Below are 18,010 nucleotides of genomic sequence, written 5' to 3'. Positions count from 1 at the left end.
ACACACACACACACACACACACACACACACACACACACACACACACACACTGTTTCCTATACACCTCCAAAGGATACTTCCAGAGAGTCAAATTGGGAATTCATTCCACCTCTTGAACTACATAAAAAGATTGATACATTTTTTCCTCATCTTTTAGTTGTACAGGTAACCACGGACCAAGTTAGAAGAATATTAATTTCCTTTTGTCTTTTGCCACACAAGATTTATATTTGTTCAGGCTGCACAAATAACAAAGCCTCTTAGATATGCAGAGTGTAGGCTGAAATCAAGCTCTTTTTTTCCCCAAAAATCCATAAATTTTTGCCACTTTTAAAGGGGATTGAATATTTCATTTTTTAAAAATAAGTTTTTTACCATAAAACATACAAAAATTAGATATTTTTTATGCTCACTTATCATGTTAGATTTCATACTGTAGGACTTGTTAACAATGAGCTTTGGGATAATATCAATGAGCTTAATGAGTTCTGATTTAATATTGTCTTTATAGATACTCCAGTATCTCATTGTATAACATTTAAAATTGACACTAAATTATATAATTTCCCCAATGGATTTAATGACCAACAATTACGGAACCGGAGGGTCCCAGCTAAATGTTCATCTGCTATGATATAATAAAAACAAAAACACAGACATATGTAGACATGTAGATATAGTAAATATAAAAATAATCAAATGTGGACAAATATTTTCATAAAATATTATGAACTGTGTGGTATGACAACTTTTGCTAATCCACAAGATTTAGTCTTGTTGCTTAAGACTGTGTCAATATCATGGATAATAAATAGACTCTCTTTGTTAGTAGACCCATGACACCAGTCCCAAAAGATAACAAACAATGAATACTTTTGTCTTGGTACTTTTTAAGCATAAAAATACAAAGTTTACCATGGTGTTTGACATAATAATTAAAGAGGAAATAAAAGTGAATGTCATCTTTCTTTCTATTTAAAGACTTAACTCACTACCTAAGATTCCCTTCTTTATCTGTGAACATTCTGAATTCCCACTTATGCCCTCTTGAAGACCTCTTTTCTTACTGAATATAGTTCATGGGTTCAAAGCTTGAATAATAAACTCACATTTGTATTCAATTATTTTTCTGTTAATAAGAAATTTCACACAACATTTCCCATATTTATGGTCTTGTAACTTAAAACATAACATGTTTAACTTTTTGTATTCATGGTATTTTACTTTACTCAAAATTACTCCATCAACCCATCATCCTTTTTATTTTCTAATTTCCTTCTTTCACTAAACAATATCCCATGTGGTCTTATGAAAAAATTGGGAAGTAGACTTTATAATTGAATACTATTCAAGCTTGATGTTAAAAAATCAAAAGTTTCATTCATTGTGATCATTTTTATGGAAGACTTGACTTGAGTTTCCGTAATGACATTAATGCCTGACATTGGCAATGCTGATATTTTGCCGCAAAATATGTTCCTAGGGAGAAAGTAATATTATAACTGATGTACTTTGGAACTTTTCAACTACCAAGCTAATATTTTCATCTCTGCTTAAAAATATGAAATTGAATGAAATTAATAAAACAAAAGGCAAAACAATAAAATTTTTAATTGAATAAGTTGACTAATCAAAATCAAGCAATTTGTTTTAAATTCTTGCTATTTTGTAATTATCTGGCATGAAAAAATTTAAGCAGTCTGATTTTCTGCTTTTTTATTGGAAATAATTTCTCATTGTAAGCCACCTCCCTGGAAACTCTATATTTAATTTTTACCTAAATTTCTCATTAATGATATAGAATTGATTAGCGTTTCAGTGAGTGAATTAGTAATTAAGTTAATATTTGCTGATAGTGGCACTGGCAATTCAAAGACAAATATTAAATAACTCCTTCCCCCAACAAGATTTCATTCAATGAGGAGAAACAATACATACACAAAACACTATTTTGATATAATTTCTTTTCTGTATACATGAAGCTTGATTAATATGTATATGTATATAAGCATGTATGCACTACGACTACTAACAGCAACATTACTAGTACTACTGCCCCCACATCCACAGCTACTATTGTTACTAAATATCAGTTATACTTTAAATAGAATCTACTTGTGTGCCAGACATTTTGCTAAGGGATTTACAAACATTATTTCATTTTATTTTCATAACACCCTGAAGTTAAGTGCTATTATGTATAATGCCCATTTTCTACTTAAAAAAAAAGAAATTAAGACAAATAAAGTTGAAGAGTCTTACTCAAGATAATAGAGATAATAAGTGTTTACAGTCAGATTTGAACTTGCATCCTCCTGTCTCCTTGCCCAGAATTCTATCTATCATGCTACAAAAGGATCTTCTGTATAAAAACAGGTATAGACACATAGAAATATATGCATGTTTGTGCATAAAATAAGATAAAAGCAACTTTACAGAGGACATACTAAGGGCACAAATAGAAAATTTTTGCTCAACTTGGAAGGAAATTACTTAGTCTAAAGAGACAGAGGCAAGAAGAGAATTTATTTTAAATATGAAGATGGCCAGTTCAAAAAAATTCAGTTATGATACATAGAAATAAGGTCAGCTTGATTAGAGTATAGAATAGATTAAGGAGAGTGACGTATAATGTTAGAATGTTATTTTGCATTGTGGTTTGTACTGGCTCATGAAGGACAATTGTTAAATTTTCTGAGTGAGTATTTATACTTTGAAAATCAGGCAACACTACCAATTAGGCTTGATTTATTATTTTGTCTATTTCCTATCAATGATAAAATGTTGGAAAATGTCTTATTTAATTTAATTTTTGCTTTCTTAATTATATGTAAACAAAAAGTTTAAACATTATTTTTTTTCAATTCTGAGTTCCAAATTTGCTCACTCTCTCCCCTGTTCCCTCCTTGAGAAGACAAGCAATTTAATACATTTTATAAATGTGCAGTCATGCAAAATATTCTCATGTTAGCCATGCTGCAAAATTAAACAGAAAAAAAAGAAAAAGAAAGTTAATAAATTATATTTTGATCTGCATCCAGACTCTACCAGTTATTTCTTTAGCATTGTATATCATTTTGCATTGTAAGATCCTTAGAAATTTCTTGGGTCTTTTATTTCTGAGAATAGCTAAGTTATGCACAATTGATCATTATCCAATATTGCTGTTAACTGTATAGTGTTTTCCTGATTCTGTGCATTTCATTTTGCACCATTTCATGTAAGTCTTCCTATGTTTTTTTTTTCTGAAAGCATCCTCTTCATCATTTCTAATAGTACAATAATGTTAAATATGGAAAAATGTTAATAGTTCAGATTAAACTTAAAAGTGTGTCAAGTAGACTTATTTTGCGCGATTGCTATTAAACATTTACCATTATACACCCTTGTTGGAATTATTTTTGTAGGACTTTAATTGACAAACAGAAAAGTTTGCATTGGATTCTAGAAGAAATAGGGAGCCATTGTAGTTTATTGAGCAAGGCAGTGATGTATTAAGCCTTATGATTAGGGTAATTAATTTGGTAGTGGGTGGAATATAAATAAAGAAAAATAATGATGAATCACAATAAGCATTTGGTCACAATTATAAAGCCACAAACATAATCTAGATGAGAGTGTTCATCTGAGTCAAGAAAAGGTGACAGAAGTGAGAAATGCTGCAATACTTGGCAATTGATATAGGGTGAAAAAATGTGAATATTTGATCATGACTATGAGGTTATAAAGTAAAAAATAAACAATGATGACTGAAAAGATGGGGATACTCTCAATTCTATGAAACAGAGCAGTGGAGAATGAGTCCAGAAGGAACATCTCACTGTTCTCCCCAAATCACAAAGCATACATGCCCACACATGAACATCCATCCTCATTAACACATGCTATTCACTCTTTTGTAAGAAAACAGCATTAAGCTGGGAACTGAGAAAGAATAAATCATAAATAGTGAGGAAAGGTAGTTTCAAGAAATAAGATCTCTCAAGAAGCTGAAGAATATCAATTCCTTCTACAAGATTATAAACCTTTGCACCCAGCAGAGCTATGCCTGCTGGAAAATCATGAGGCATGCACAAAGGGAGGAAGGAACATCTAAAATTCAGGAATTATGAGTTTCATCTGTGCCACATATGCCTTCTAAGTATGAGTCCTATTTATCCATGAACTCTGTGTGTAATTATAGTAAGTGTGTTTCCAGACTTTTGCAAGGAGTAATTTTTTACCATTTTTTTTTACCTATGTCTCCTGTCATTATCAGTTTAGTAACAATCACCCACACAGGCCAAATCTCTTAATTGATGGTCACTGGAGCTTTGACCTGCTACTTAGTTTCTGACCTGAGCTTGTTAACCCCTCCTTAGACAGCTTGCTGGTGTTTCATTCCAAAAAGCTTACCATATTGGTCCTGGAAAATTTGCTTTAACATATGCTTCTTGGGACTACTGAGATCAAGGGATCCACCAGTCTAAACCTCTGTTACAGATATTACACCAGTGAACCACAACTTTAGCTTTAACTTTAACATGTATTTTTCTGAAGTTAATAATGCTTTGCTGGTGATCCATAGGGGGCTGAGGAGGAGTATACAAGAAGTGGGCTCATGAGAAAAATACTATATAACTGCAATCCCTCAGGATGACCTTTAAAACATACAGAGGAGAAATAATTACTATACTCTGAGGACCTGACCTGCTTCAATTCCAAAATGGGAGAGTCAGGGTCAAGATGAGAGGTTTATTAGCTATATTAATTAATATATATATATATATATATATATATATATATATATATATTATATAATTATAACAATATATTCGCTCTTCATGCTCTTTTTACCCCTGTTAGATGCATGTTGAAAAAAACAGAGGCCATTGCATTACTATATAGGTAGGCTAGGATCTGAAGATATGTTCTCAGTTGTATCCAGAATTAAAGATTAGGAGGTGAAGGGACTGCATAGGACTTGCAAAACTTATTAAAAATATCCCCCAAGGTATATTGTGTAGTTGCAAATCTTAGAACATATTGAAATGACCAAAAATGTAAGTCAGTGAACAACATTTATATTATTGCTTTAAAGGCAACTAACGCAATGGATAGAATGCTGGACCTAGAGTCAGGAAGACCAAGATTCAAATGCAGTCACAGACATTTATAGGCTATTTGACCTTGAGCAAGTCACTTGAAATATTTTGCCTCAGTTTCTTCATCTGTAAAAATGGGGATAATAATAACACCTATATACAAACCACGGTTGTAGTGAGGATAAAATAAGATAGCGATTGTAAAGCACTTAAGACTACTACTGTCCTATTGTAAGCACCACTATATATTGAGAGAGGGGGAGAGAGAGTTAACTCTAATTATTATTTCTATTTAACAGATGAAATGACTGCTATGAAAAGTTTAATGAATTTCCGTGGTCCTAAAGCTAGGAGCTGAAGACTGAACTTGAAATTTTCTGCTTGTTAGGCCAGCACTCACTACATTTTCATCATGTTGACTGCCCAAGTATGTTTTGCTGTGCTTCCAAAAAATAATCAATTACAATTACAATCAATTACAATTACTGAACTGGTAGCTAGAATATGTAAATATATACTTTTCCAGGCCTCCATATCAACACAATGACCATCTACTTATGGCTATAAGATATTAATAAAAATTTTGAAAATAAGATATGTTTCAGTATAAATTTTAAAAGTTTTAGGAATGAAGTGTATAAAAACACAAGGGGAAATCATTATCCACCATGAAATTACCTTGCCTACAAAAATGTTTCCCCAGTAAAGTCAGAAAATGTAATTATTTCCTGCTGAGAAATCCAGAACTGGTCAATGTCATTGACACTCAAATTTACAGAGTGGCAGAAACTAACTAGGTAAACTAGATTTGAATAAAAGGAGTAAAGGGTGCTTACATGCTGTCTGGAGATGATGTCTACAGTAGCTTTTAATTCACATCTAAAATGAGCCATCAAAGCATCAAGATTAAAAATGAGAGATGAGTCCGATAAAAAGAATAGAGACAGACTTAGATCCTCTAGAGGTCAGAAGGCAATTGGGGAACTACAATAATTACTTTTGAAATCAGATACAAAAGTTGGCCAGAAGATTAAAGTTCATTTTAAAAAGGAGTAGTGAGAAGGGATTCGTAACTAGAATTCACTATTATGTGTATTATGATGAAGAAGATTAAAAGAAGGATTATATCTTGGAGTCCCTCTTAGGTTTGGGAGGAAGGAAAAGGCTCATTATGGATCACAGGATCACAGAATCATATATTCAGAGTGGGGAAGACCCTTAGAAACAATCTTCTATTTCCATCATTTCCATCACAGCTATACACAAACAGGCTAAGGGTTTGTCTGTGAATGATACTTATGTAATGAGCAACGGAACTTAGATTTGAACTCAGTATCTCTGATTCTAAATCCAGTATTCTTTCCACTATCCCACAAAGTTTGAGGTGCAGGAGGAAATACGTCAGGTAAATATAGGGACTAAATAGAATTTTTACCAAATGAGATAATCTTAATATTTGACTGGCATAGGTGGGGCAGTGGATGTTTATAGGTGCTGCTAAAATAAAAATGAGCAGTAGAATAACTTGTACTAACAAAAAGGTAGAAGACAATATAAAATTGCAAAAATAAGGAGGGAAAGCTAAATAGAAATTTTATCACTACATTTAATTGGACTGAACTTGAACAAAAATCAAATAAATTGCAGAATAAATTAGTAAACAAAATCCAGAAATTTGGTGCCTAACATCTGCTTAAGCAGATATATCTCTTCACTTACATGTCTTTTGGTTTCCATATGGATGGCATCCTCTGAAAACTAGACAATGGACTTTAAAGAAATAATTCCTAAATTCTTGTCATTCTACCTCCATATTATCACATATAACTCTTGCCTCCTTTCTAGTCATAGGAATATCAGCCTAATTGAAGCCCTTATAGTCTCTCACAAGGGTGGCAAACCTGAGGCCTTAAGGCTACTTGTGGCCCTTTAGGTCCTCAAATGCATCATTTTGACAGAATAAAAACTTTATAGAACAAATCACCTTAGTAATATGATTTGCTCGGTAAAACTTGAATTCAATCAAAATGCCACTCCTGAGGACCAAGAAGGCCACTTGTGGTCTTGAGGTCACAGTTTCCCCACCCCTGATCTATCACTTGAACTATTGCTATGGAAACCTAATTGGTTTTCTAGTCTCTAATCTTTCCTCTTTCCAAACCTTCGTTGGTATAGTTGTCAAAAGTATATTGCTAAAGGACAGTTCTGAACAATTGACTCCCCTGCTAAAGTAGCTGAAGTGGATTGTTTTATCCTTTAGACTTCAGTAAAGTGCCCCGCCCCCTTTTAAACCTTATTATGGTTTCTGTTTCATGTATCCTCCTTTTTTATTATCCCCCACCACACATTCTATGATGTAGCCAAATTCTCATCAACTTTTACATCCTTTGCAGTCTTTGCATTATAAATATCTTTGGATTAAACATCTCTTCTACATAGAATTTGTTTCCTCTTCACCTCTATTTCATGTAACCTGTAGTTTCATTAAAAGTGTACCTTAAAAACCAACACTTGAAGGAAGCTTAATTCTGATTCTTTGATTGCCAGTGACTTGGCACCCAGAAATTATTTCGTATGTAGTGTATCATATGTTTGATTTTCTTTTAAAGAGTTATTAGGTCAGGGGATGCAGATGATAGAGCAAGAGTCTTAGAGTCATGAAGACCTAGGTCTAAATCCTGTCTCAGACACTTACTAGCTGTGTCATCACATGGTATCTCTCAACCTCAATTTACTCTATTGTAAACCTACCTCTCAAGTACATTGCAATTATAAAATGAGATAATGTTTGTAAATCACTTAGATAAGCAATCACTATATAAAATGTTTGTTTTTATCTCCAATGTCTATTTTTCCTATAGTTGCCATGGTTTTTATTGTGAAATTTTGTATACAAAACTTGGATATTTGAGAGAAGACATATGTGACATTTTAGTAAAACTGACTTAACATATGTACATCTATTTCTGTGTGTTTGTGTCTATGCTTGAATTTGTATTTGAACAAGTAGTTCACTTATTGTAAAAGCACATGCATAAAACACTGAACTACATACACACATATAAATATACATAAACAGTTTATATGTGTGGTACATGTGGAATCTCATACATACATGCTTATATGTATTATGTGGATATGAATATATATGACTATATATGAGTGTGTATATATATATATATATAATCTCTTTATCATGTTCATCTCTTCTTATACATTAAAGTTTCTTGAGCACAGGAATTATCTTCATTTTGTCTTTGTAACCTGTGAATCTAACACAGCATTTAGCATGAAATAGCTTCTTTAATAAATGTTTATTTATTGTGATGACCCATACTGCTAGAGAGGCTCTGAACTTTGGTTTCCTTGTACATAAAAGTATGGCTTCTATGTTGGATATGGGAAGGAGGGAATAATTTGAGAAACTGAGAAATATATATTGTAGTCAAACAAAAAAGAGCCTCAAAAACAAGTTATTCTTAAAAAACAGATAACTAAATTCACTTTCTTTCTTTGGACAGGTGGAGAACTACTGAAAAAAAAATGTGCTGGCAGATGTCATCCCTATGTTAGATGATTTTCTTGACTGCTATACCGTTATACAAAGGAAATCTGACTGGGGGTAGGTTGGGTAGGAAATTTTATAAAGAAATGGATATAATATAAACATTAATCCATCAGTTAACTTTAATTTTAAAAAGTTAGTTTCTTGGGGAAGTGGGAGGCAACAGAAGAGAACAGTGATTTTCTTTGGTTTAGTTATATTAGTCTCTCTCTCTCTCTCTCTCTCTCTCTCTCTCTCTCTCTCTCTCTCTTTCTCTCTCCCTACCTACCTACTTATCTATCTAACTTTCTATCTATCTATTCTTTAGTCTTGCCCTATGAAAAATATGCTAGGACTCATATGTACTTAATTTACAATTTTTGAATTTATGATTTAATAAGTTTAGAAGTCAATTATGACTACTGCTTTGTATATCAGTGGAGAAATTCTTTCCCATGAAAAATATGTTAATAAATAATTTTAAAATATTTTCATTTATTAACTCAGTGACATAGAAAGTTGAGTTGCGATGTATAACTTGAACAGGCCTTAAATCTTTTAATCTTCCATGATTGCAGATAAAATATAGTTTAAGCATAATTAACTATATATAACTACAAAAGGATGAACTTGTGTTTTTTTAAATACTTTCATCAAATATACTCCCTTGAAATGTTGTTCCTTACCCTCAATAGATTCTCTAAAAGTTTATTATTATGGTTACAGTGTAATATTAACTCTGTTTTATCACAAGAAGATCATAAATGGCATGAAATAATGCTTTAGTGCATGTTCATACTTTAAGTATATTTTATGTAGCATAATCTATTTATTTGCTCCTAAGAAATTTATTATTTTTTTAACATTCTTTTCTTTAAAGATGTTGAGCTCCAAATTCTCTCCTTTATACTTCTTTTCCCACCCACAGTGATAATAAGCAAAATTATATGGATTACACATATGAAATCATGAAAAACTGATTGCCACATTAGCCACAGAGTGGGAAAAATGCCCCAAAAGTGAGAAAATTATACTTCAGTTTGCACTCAGAGTTCATAAGCTCTCTCTCTCTCTCTCTCTCTCTCTCTCTCTCTCTCTCTCTCTCTCTCTCTGTATAGGTGGGTAAGGTATTTTTATCCTTAGCCTTTTGGAATTATCTTGGATCATTTCATGAATCAGAGTACCTAAGAATTTCACAGTTGATTTTCATTATGATATTTCCAGTGTGCACAATCTTCTTTAAGTTCTGCTTACTTCATTTTGTATCAGTTCAAATAATTCTTGACATATTTTCAAAAGTTATTCCCACAGCACAATAGTAATCCATCACAATTATATGCCCAAATTGTTCATTTTGTATTTTATGAGCACCCCTTCAAATAACATTTTTTTACCACCACAAAAAACAGCTGCTATAAATATTTTTGTACATATATGTCCTTTTCTTTTCTCTATGAACTCTTTGGGATATAGACCTAGTAGTGATATTGCTAGAGCAAAGGTTACACACAGTTTACCAGCATTTTGAAGATATTTCGTTTTAAAAAGTACTACTGCCCCTTGTTTTATGAGTTTCTGTTAAATGTTTCCTGATGTCTCACTATGGGAAAGCTTTTTCAATAGGATTTTTTAAAATTTTTTTGCTCATTGGGTTTGTTTCTTTTAAAAAAAAAATTAGTTTCAACTTTCATTTCCACAAGATTTTGAGTTACAAATTTTCTCCTTGTCTCTCCCCTACACCCACTCCAAGATAGCAAGCATACTGAAGACCCCTTCCCCCAATCTCTTCTCTATTATGCACTCTCCCATCCCGCCCCCATACTTTATTGTAGGGCAAAACGGATTTCTATACCCCATTTCCTGTCTATCTTATTTCTAGGTTGCATACAAAAATATATTTTAACATTTGTTTATAAAACTTTGATTTCCAGATTCTTTCCCTTCTTTCCTCCTCACCCACTCCCACCTGGAAGACAAGAAATTCAGTATAGGTTGTACATGTGATGTTAAACAAAACATTTCCATAGTACTTTTATTGTGAAAGACTAACTATATTTCCCTCCATCCTATCCCTACCCCAATTTGTTCTATTTCCTTCTTTGACCATTCTCCTTTTACAAAATGTTTGCTTTTAGATACCCTCTACCCCAACCTGCCCTCCCTTCTATCATCTCCCGTCTTAGGGAGGGTAAAAAACCCATTTGAGTATGTTATTCCCTCCTTAAGGCAAATCCAAAAAGAGTAAAGTTGACTAATTTCCTTTCACTTTCCTGCACTTCCCCTCCATGGTAACAGTTTTCTCTTGCTTCTTTTATGTGGGATAATTTAATCTATTCTATCTCTCTTTTTCTCCTTCTTGCAACATATTCCTCTCTCACCTTTTAATTTTATTTTTTAAGTACCATCCCTTCATATTCAACTCATACTGTGCCCTCTGTCTATGTATACATGTACATACCTACATATACACATACTATCCTCTACATACACATGTATGTGTGCACATAAACATACAGATACAGTAAACATATATACATACATATACTCATACTATATGTGTGTCTGTGTGTATATATATGTATATAAATATAATGAGAAGTCTCATGAGATACAAATGTCATTTTTCCATTTTATAATGTAAATACTTCAGCTTTAATAAGTTCCTTTTGATTTATTTTTCCTGTTTACCTTCTCATGTATAATTTGTTTCTTGTATTTGAAAGTCAAATTTGCTGTTTAGCTCTGGTATTTTCATCAAGAATGCTTGAAAGTCCTCTAGGTCATTGAATGACCATCTTTTCCCATGAAATATTATGCTTTGTTTAGCTGGGTAGTTGATTCTTTGTTTTAATCCTTGCTCCTTTGACCTCTGGAATATCATATTCCAAGCCCTTTGATCCATTAATGTAAAAGCTTCTAGATCCTGTGCTATTCTGATTGCACTTCTGCAATACTCAAATTGTTTCTTTCTGACGGTATGCAGTATTTTCTCCTTGACCTGGGAACTCTGGAATTTTGCTATAATATTTCTAGGAGCTTTCTTTTTGGGATATTTTTCAAGAGGTAATTCATGATTTTTTTTCAGTTTCTATTTTGTCCTTTGGTTCTAGAATATCAGGGCAATTTTCCTCAAAAATTTCTTGAAAGATGATGTCTAGGCTCTTTTTTGGCTCACGGCTTTCCAGTATTACAAAATTTTTTTAATTATCTGTCCTGGATCTATTTTCCATGTCAGTGGTTTTTCCAATTAGCTATTTAACATTTCCTTTATTTTTTCATTCATTTGAATCTGTTTTATCATGTCTTGGTTTCCATTAAAGTTATTAGCTTCCATTTGCTCGACTCTAATTTTGGAGGAATCATTCTCTTCAGTGAGTTTTTTAAATGCCATTTCCATCTGGGCACATCAGCTTTTTAAGGCATTCTTTTCCTCATTGGCATTTTGGACCTATTTTGCCATTTGAGTTAGTCTATTTTTTAAGGTGATATTTTCTTCATTGATGCTGTTGACTAATTTTTCATGATTTACTTGCATCATTCTGATTCCTCTCTCCAATTTTTCAACTACTTCTCTTAATTGATTTTTTAAATCCTTCTTGAGGACCTTCTTGGCCTGAAACCAGTTCATATTTTTTTTTGGTGGCTTTTGAAGCAGGAGTTTTGACTTTGTTGTCTTCTTCTGGTTCTATGTTTTAACTCTTTTTGTCCCCAAAATATGGTTCTATTGTCTTGTTTCTGTTCCTCTGTTTGTTCATCTTGCCAGTCCATTACTTGGCTTTTGATGTCTTTGCCATGGTAGTACTCCGCTTGCAGAATGGAGAGTGCTATGTCCCAAACTTCTGGAGTTTTGCACAGCTCTTGTCAGAGTTTTTTGTTTTGTTTTGTTTTGTTTTGTTTTGTTTTGTTTTCCAGGCACCTGCCTCAGAGCTGTAAGGAGGACTTTTTCTCTATAGCATCAAAAAGCTCTGCCCCAACAGTGTTCCTTACCTGAGGAACACCACCTAAGACTGTGACCCACATCCAAGCAGGTCAAAGCAAGAGAATCCTGACTCAGTCACAGCAGAGAGACTCCTGAAAATGCCATCTGGACAGTCACTTAGTCCCCCTATGATCTGTAGGTCTGGGGCTGGAACCAGCAGCAGCACTTGCTGCCACTGTCACCTCTGTCATCCTGAGGGCAAGGTCCAGACCACATTCTTATTTCTCCCAGGGACAACAGGGTTCCTAAGTAACCATTTACTTTCTCTTTGGTGTTTTTGGGTTAAGAAGTCTGGAACCCCCACAACTGCCAGTGATTCACTCTCCTGAAGTTTGCCCTGCAGGTCAGTGCAGGGGATTTGGGACTGTGTGATTCATGTGGCTCAATTGGGATTCTTTAATAAAAACATAGTAAATGTTATTGGATTATTTATGGAATGAAGAGACAACTGTTATTATGTCATATTCATTTTGATTGCCACAGGATTATTTTGCCCAAGAGGATATCATACTAAGATCAATGTTTTGTTCAGGAACTGATAGTATCTCTAAATGATCATATTGATGTTTCTTTTACACTGTGCCTTCACATTAAAAAAGGAAATTATTATTATGGAAGTTATTAATTTCAGAAGGATAAACAACAACATTGACTGTACTTGAAGATAATTATATAATTTAAGCAGAAGTGACTTTTGCTTTGGGACATTTTCTATGTTTATTTATATTTGTAAACATGTATTGTTTCTAGATAAAGCCTTGAAAAAGGAAATTACATATGTGTATATAATATATGCATTTATAATATCTGCATTTTGTTCTCTTTCTCTTGACTAGGTTTTTTCCATCTTAACTCATATAGAACAATCGATTTCAACTGAAGGTAAGTTTAGCTAAAAAACATGAAATGTTTTCTCTGGGAAATTATTGAAAAAATTATAGCACACCATTCTCAGTAAAGAAGCATTTGAATAAGAGTTTTCTAATCATGGATGTCATCATATAAAACTCCCCAAACATTGTCAATCTCGTGTAAAATATTGATTATTTCTAATGGATTAGAAATAATAACTGTATGGTTGTTTGAAAGAAAATGATAATTAGAAATAATAACTGTGTAGTTGTTTGAATGAAAATCAAAAGAAAATAAAATATAAGATTCAAACTCAAGTTCAGCTTAGAAAAATGAAAACACAAATATTTTCTTTCCTTCTTGGTGTCTTAATTTGTATGTGTACCTTTTTATATATACAGAAATATTTAATTGAATATATTCTCCATGCAATATATATAGATACATATCTATGTATTTATATATATATAAATATATGTGTGTGTGTAAAATGTATACACACATATACACATACAAAAATTAATTCATGTATATATTTAGGAATGAAGATATATAAGAAATACATATGTATTTATAATATTACATGTAAATACACACTGCATAAAATATAAAGAACTCTTTACACAAACATATTTTTACAGAGATAGTCAGGAAAGAAGTAATTCTTCCTGCTTGTTTTCTTTTATAATTTGGTTTTCTGAATAAAGTGCTCACTGCCTCCAAAGTAATAATCTGGTAGACTAATTGATGACCAAAGTGATAATTTTGTAGACCAATTGGTCTACTAAAGTGATAATCTGAGAATTATTGGTCTAGAAGAAATCATGATAAAAAATGAGCCTGGACAATATCTTCCAAGAGCTCATCAAGGAAAACTGCCCTGAGATCCTAGAACCAGAGGGTAAAATAGAAATCTCCCCTTCTCTGAGCTTGTTAAATCTAACCCCAAAATAAACCAGAAAGAAATTAAGGACGTGAATAGAATCTCAGATAAGATAGATATGATAGACCTCTGGACAAAATTGAATGGTAATAAAAAGGAATATACCTTCACCTCAGTGGTACATGACACATACACATAAAATGACCATGTGCTAGGGCACAAAAACCTCACAATTAAGTGTAGAAAAGCAGAAATATTAAATGCATAATTCTCATATAATGATGCAATAAAAATTATATGTAATAAATGGGCATGGAAGGACAGACTAAAAACTAACTGGAAACTAAGTAACTTTTATCTTAAAGAATGAGTGGTTCAAACAAGAAATTATAGGAACAATCAGTAACTTCATTCAAGAGAATGACAATAATGAGATAACATAGCAAAAGTTGTGGGATACAGCAAAAACACTTCTTAGGGAAAGTTTTATATCCTTGAATGCATAAATAAATAAAATAGAGAAAATGGAGGTCAATAAACTGGGCCTGCAAATGGAAGAGCTAGAAAAAAAAAACAAATTAAAAACCCCCAATAAAATAATAATTTAGAAATAATGAAAAACAAAGGACAGATTAATAAAATTGAATTTAAGAAAATTATTGAATTAATAAATAAAACAAAGAGCTGGTATTATTAAAAAAATAACAATAAAGTGGATAGACCTTTAGTCAATGTGATAAAAAGAAAGAAAGCAGAAAAACAAACTACAAATATCAAAAATGAAAAGGGTGACTCTACCTCCAATAAAGAGGAAATTAAAACAATAATTATGAATTATTTTGCCCAAGTGTATGCCCATATATTTGACATTCTTAGTAAAATGGATGAATATTCATGAAAATAAATATTGTCCATATTAACCAAACAGAAAGTAAACTACTTAAATAAAACACCAACACAGGAAAAAAAATGAATAAGCCATCAATGAACTCCTGAGGAAAACATCTCCAGGGCTAGATGGATTTACCAGAGAATTCTAGCAAACATTTAAAGAACAATTAATTCCAATACTCTACAACCTATTTAAGGAAATTTGTGAAGAAGGAGACTTACCAAATTCTTTTTATGACACATATATAGTACTGATACCAAAATCAGACAAAACAGAAAAGAAAATTATAGAGCAATTTCACTTTTGAATATAGATGCAAAAATTCTAAATAAAATATTAACAAAATGACTACAGCAACTCATCACTAGAATAATATACTTTGATCAGGTAGAATTAATTCCAGGAATGCATGGGTGGTTCAATATCAGGAAAACTATCAGTATAATTGATCACATCAGCAATAAAAGTAGCAGAAACCATAGGATTATCTCAATAGATTCAGAAAAGTTTTTTGATAAAACACAACATCTATTCCTATTAAAAACACTAGAAAAGCACAGGAATAAATGCGGTCTTCCTTAAAATTATAAGTACCATATATTTAATACCATCAGCAATTATTATATGTAATAGAGAAAAGCTAGAAGCATTTCCAATAAAATCAGAGGTGAAACAAGAAGGTCCACCATCACCCCTCTTTTTCAATCTGGTACTAGAAATGTTAGCAGTAGCAATAAGAGAAGAAAAATAAATAAAAACAATTAAATTAGGCAAAGACGAGACTAAGTTATCACTCTTTCAAGATGATATGATAATACACTTGGGGAATCCTAGAGAATCAAGTAGAAAACTACTTGAGATAATAAATAAATTTGGCAAAGTTGCAGAATATAAAATAAGCCCACATAAATATTCAGCATTCCTATATATCTCTAATGAAATCCAAAGCAAGAGATAGAAAGAGAAATCCAATTTAAAGTTACTGTAGACATTATAAAATATTTGGGCATATACCTGCTAAAACAAACCCAGGACTTACATGAACACAACTACAAAACACTTTTCAGACAAATAAAATCAGGTCTAACTAATTGGAAAAAAACATCAATTCCTCATGGCTGCACTGAGCTAATATAATAAAAATGACAATTTTACCTAAACTAAATTACATACTTAGTGCCATACCAATCAATCTACCAAAAATTACTTTGTAGAGCTAGAAAAATAGTAGCAAAATTCATTTGGAAGAACAAAATATCCAGAGTATCAAGGCAATTAATTAAAAGAAATGCTAGGCAAGGTGGCTTAGCCATACCAGATTTTAATCTGTATTATAAAGCAGCAGTCATCAAAACTACATTTTACTGAGTGAGGAATAGAGTAGTGGATCAATGACATAGATTGGGTACAGGAGACTCAGCAGCCAATGACTATAGTAATCTACTATTTTGATAAACCCCCAAACCCCAGTTTTTGGGATAAGAATGCACTATTTGACAAAAACTGCTGGGAAAACTGGCACAGTGTATGATAGAAATTGGGCATAGACCAATATTCAACAATGTACACCACAATCAAGTGAAAATGGTTGTTTATATTATAATCTAGGTAAAAAGCTGATACTATAAGCAATCTCGGAGAGCAGGGGATAGTTTACCTGTTAGATCTATGGAGAGGGGAAGATTTCATGATGAAACAAGAATTAGATAACATTATAAATACAAAATGGATAATTTGGATTACATCAAACTGAATAGCTTCTCTACAAATAAAACAAATGTTACCAAGTTTAAGAGGGAAGTTGGAAAACTGGGAAAGAATTTTTACAACCAGTGTCTCTGATAAAGGCCTCATTTCTAAAATAACCAAAAATTTTAGCTGAATCTATAAGAATACAAGCCACTCCCCAAATGATAAATGGTGAAATGATATGAATAAGCAGTTCTCAGAAGATGAAATTAAAGATATCTATAAGCATATGAAAAAAAATGTTCTGAATCAGTATTGAATAGAGAAATGAAAATCAAAACAACTATGAGGTACAACATTTCACCAGCCTGATTGGCTAAGACGACAAAACAGGAAAATGACAAATGCTGGAAAGGATGTGGAAAAATTGGAACACTAATGCATTGTTGGTGGAGTATGAACTGACTCAACCATTCTGGAGAACAATCTGGAACTATGCCCCAAGGGCTATATAAATAAGTGCCTACTTTTTGACCCAGTGTAATATAATGCCAAGGAAAGGCAACTTCCCAAGGTTCAAAATACCAGCATAGGTGCTCTCCATTTTATTCAGTTACCAACCAAGAACAGAGAAGATCAAAACATGACATCATTCAAAATACAGCATTTACTAAGGGTGATTAAATAATCTCCAAGTACTACCCCACCCCAGGACCTTCCACTCATTCAATCAATTACAAAGTCCCTGTTCTAAATACTACTCCACCCCTAGGCTGTACCTTCATTTAGTCCATCACAAAGCCCTTCTTCTCAAATGGAGATTAGTTTCCAATCTAAGTAAAGTACATTCATTTGTTCAACCATAGAACACAAAAAGGTCAAAAGTTCCCCACCCCTGGATCACAATTGAATCTACCCCAGAGTTACATCAAGTTTAAGCACAGCACTTAATACCCAAATGGAGGTCTTTTCTTCTTCTTGATACTAGGCAAGTTCTCAGCAATCTTAGTTCCTGGGGAGACAAGGCTTAGCAAGGCCACAAGATACATTGCCAGTCCCTTCATTAATTCATCCTCTGTCTGTAGAA

Source organism: Petaurus breviceps, unplaced genomic scaffold (genome assembly GCF_028583685.1).
Source record: "Petaurus breviceps papuanus isolate PSGF00001 unplaced genomic scaffold, PetGlider_PUasm1.0 90822, whole genome shotgun sequence".
NCBI lineage: Eukaryota > Metazoa > Chordata > Mammalia > Diprotodontia > Petauridae > Petaurus > Petaurus breviceps.
The sequence above is the reverse complement of the archived record's forward strand: the minus strand, read 5'-3'. Positions refer to the sequence as shown.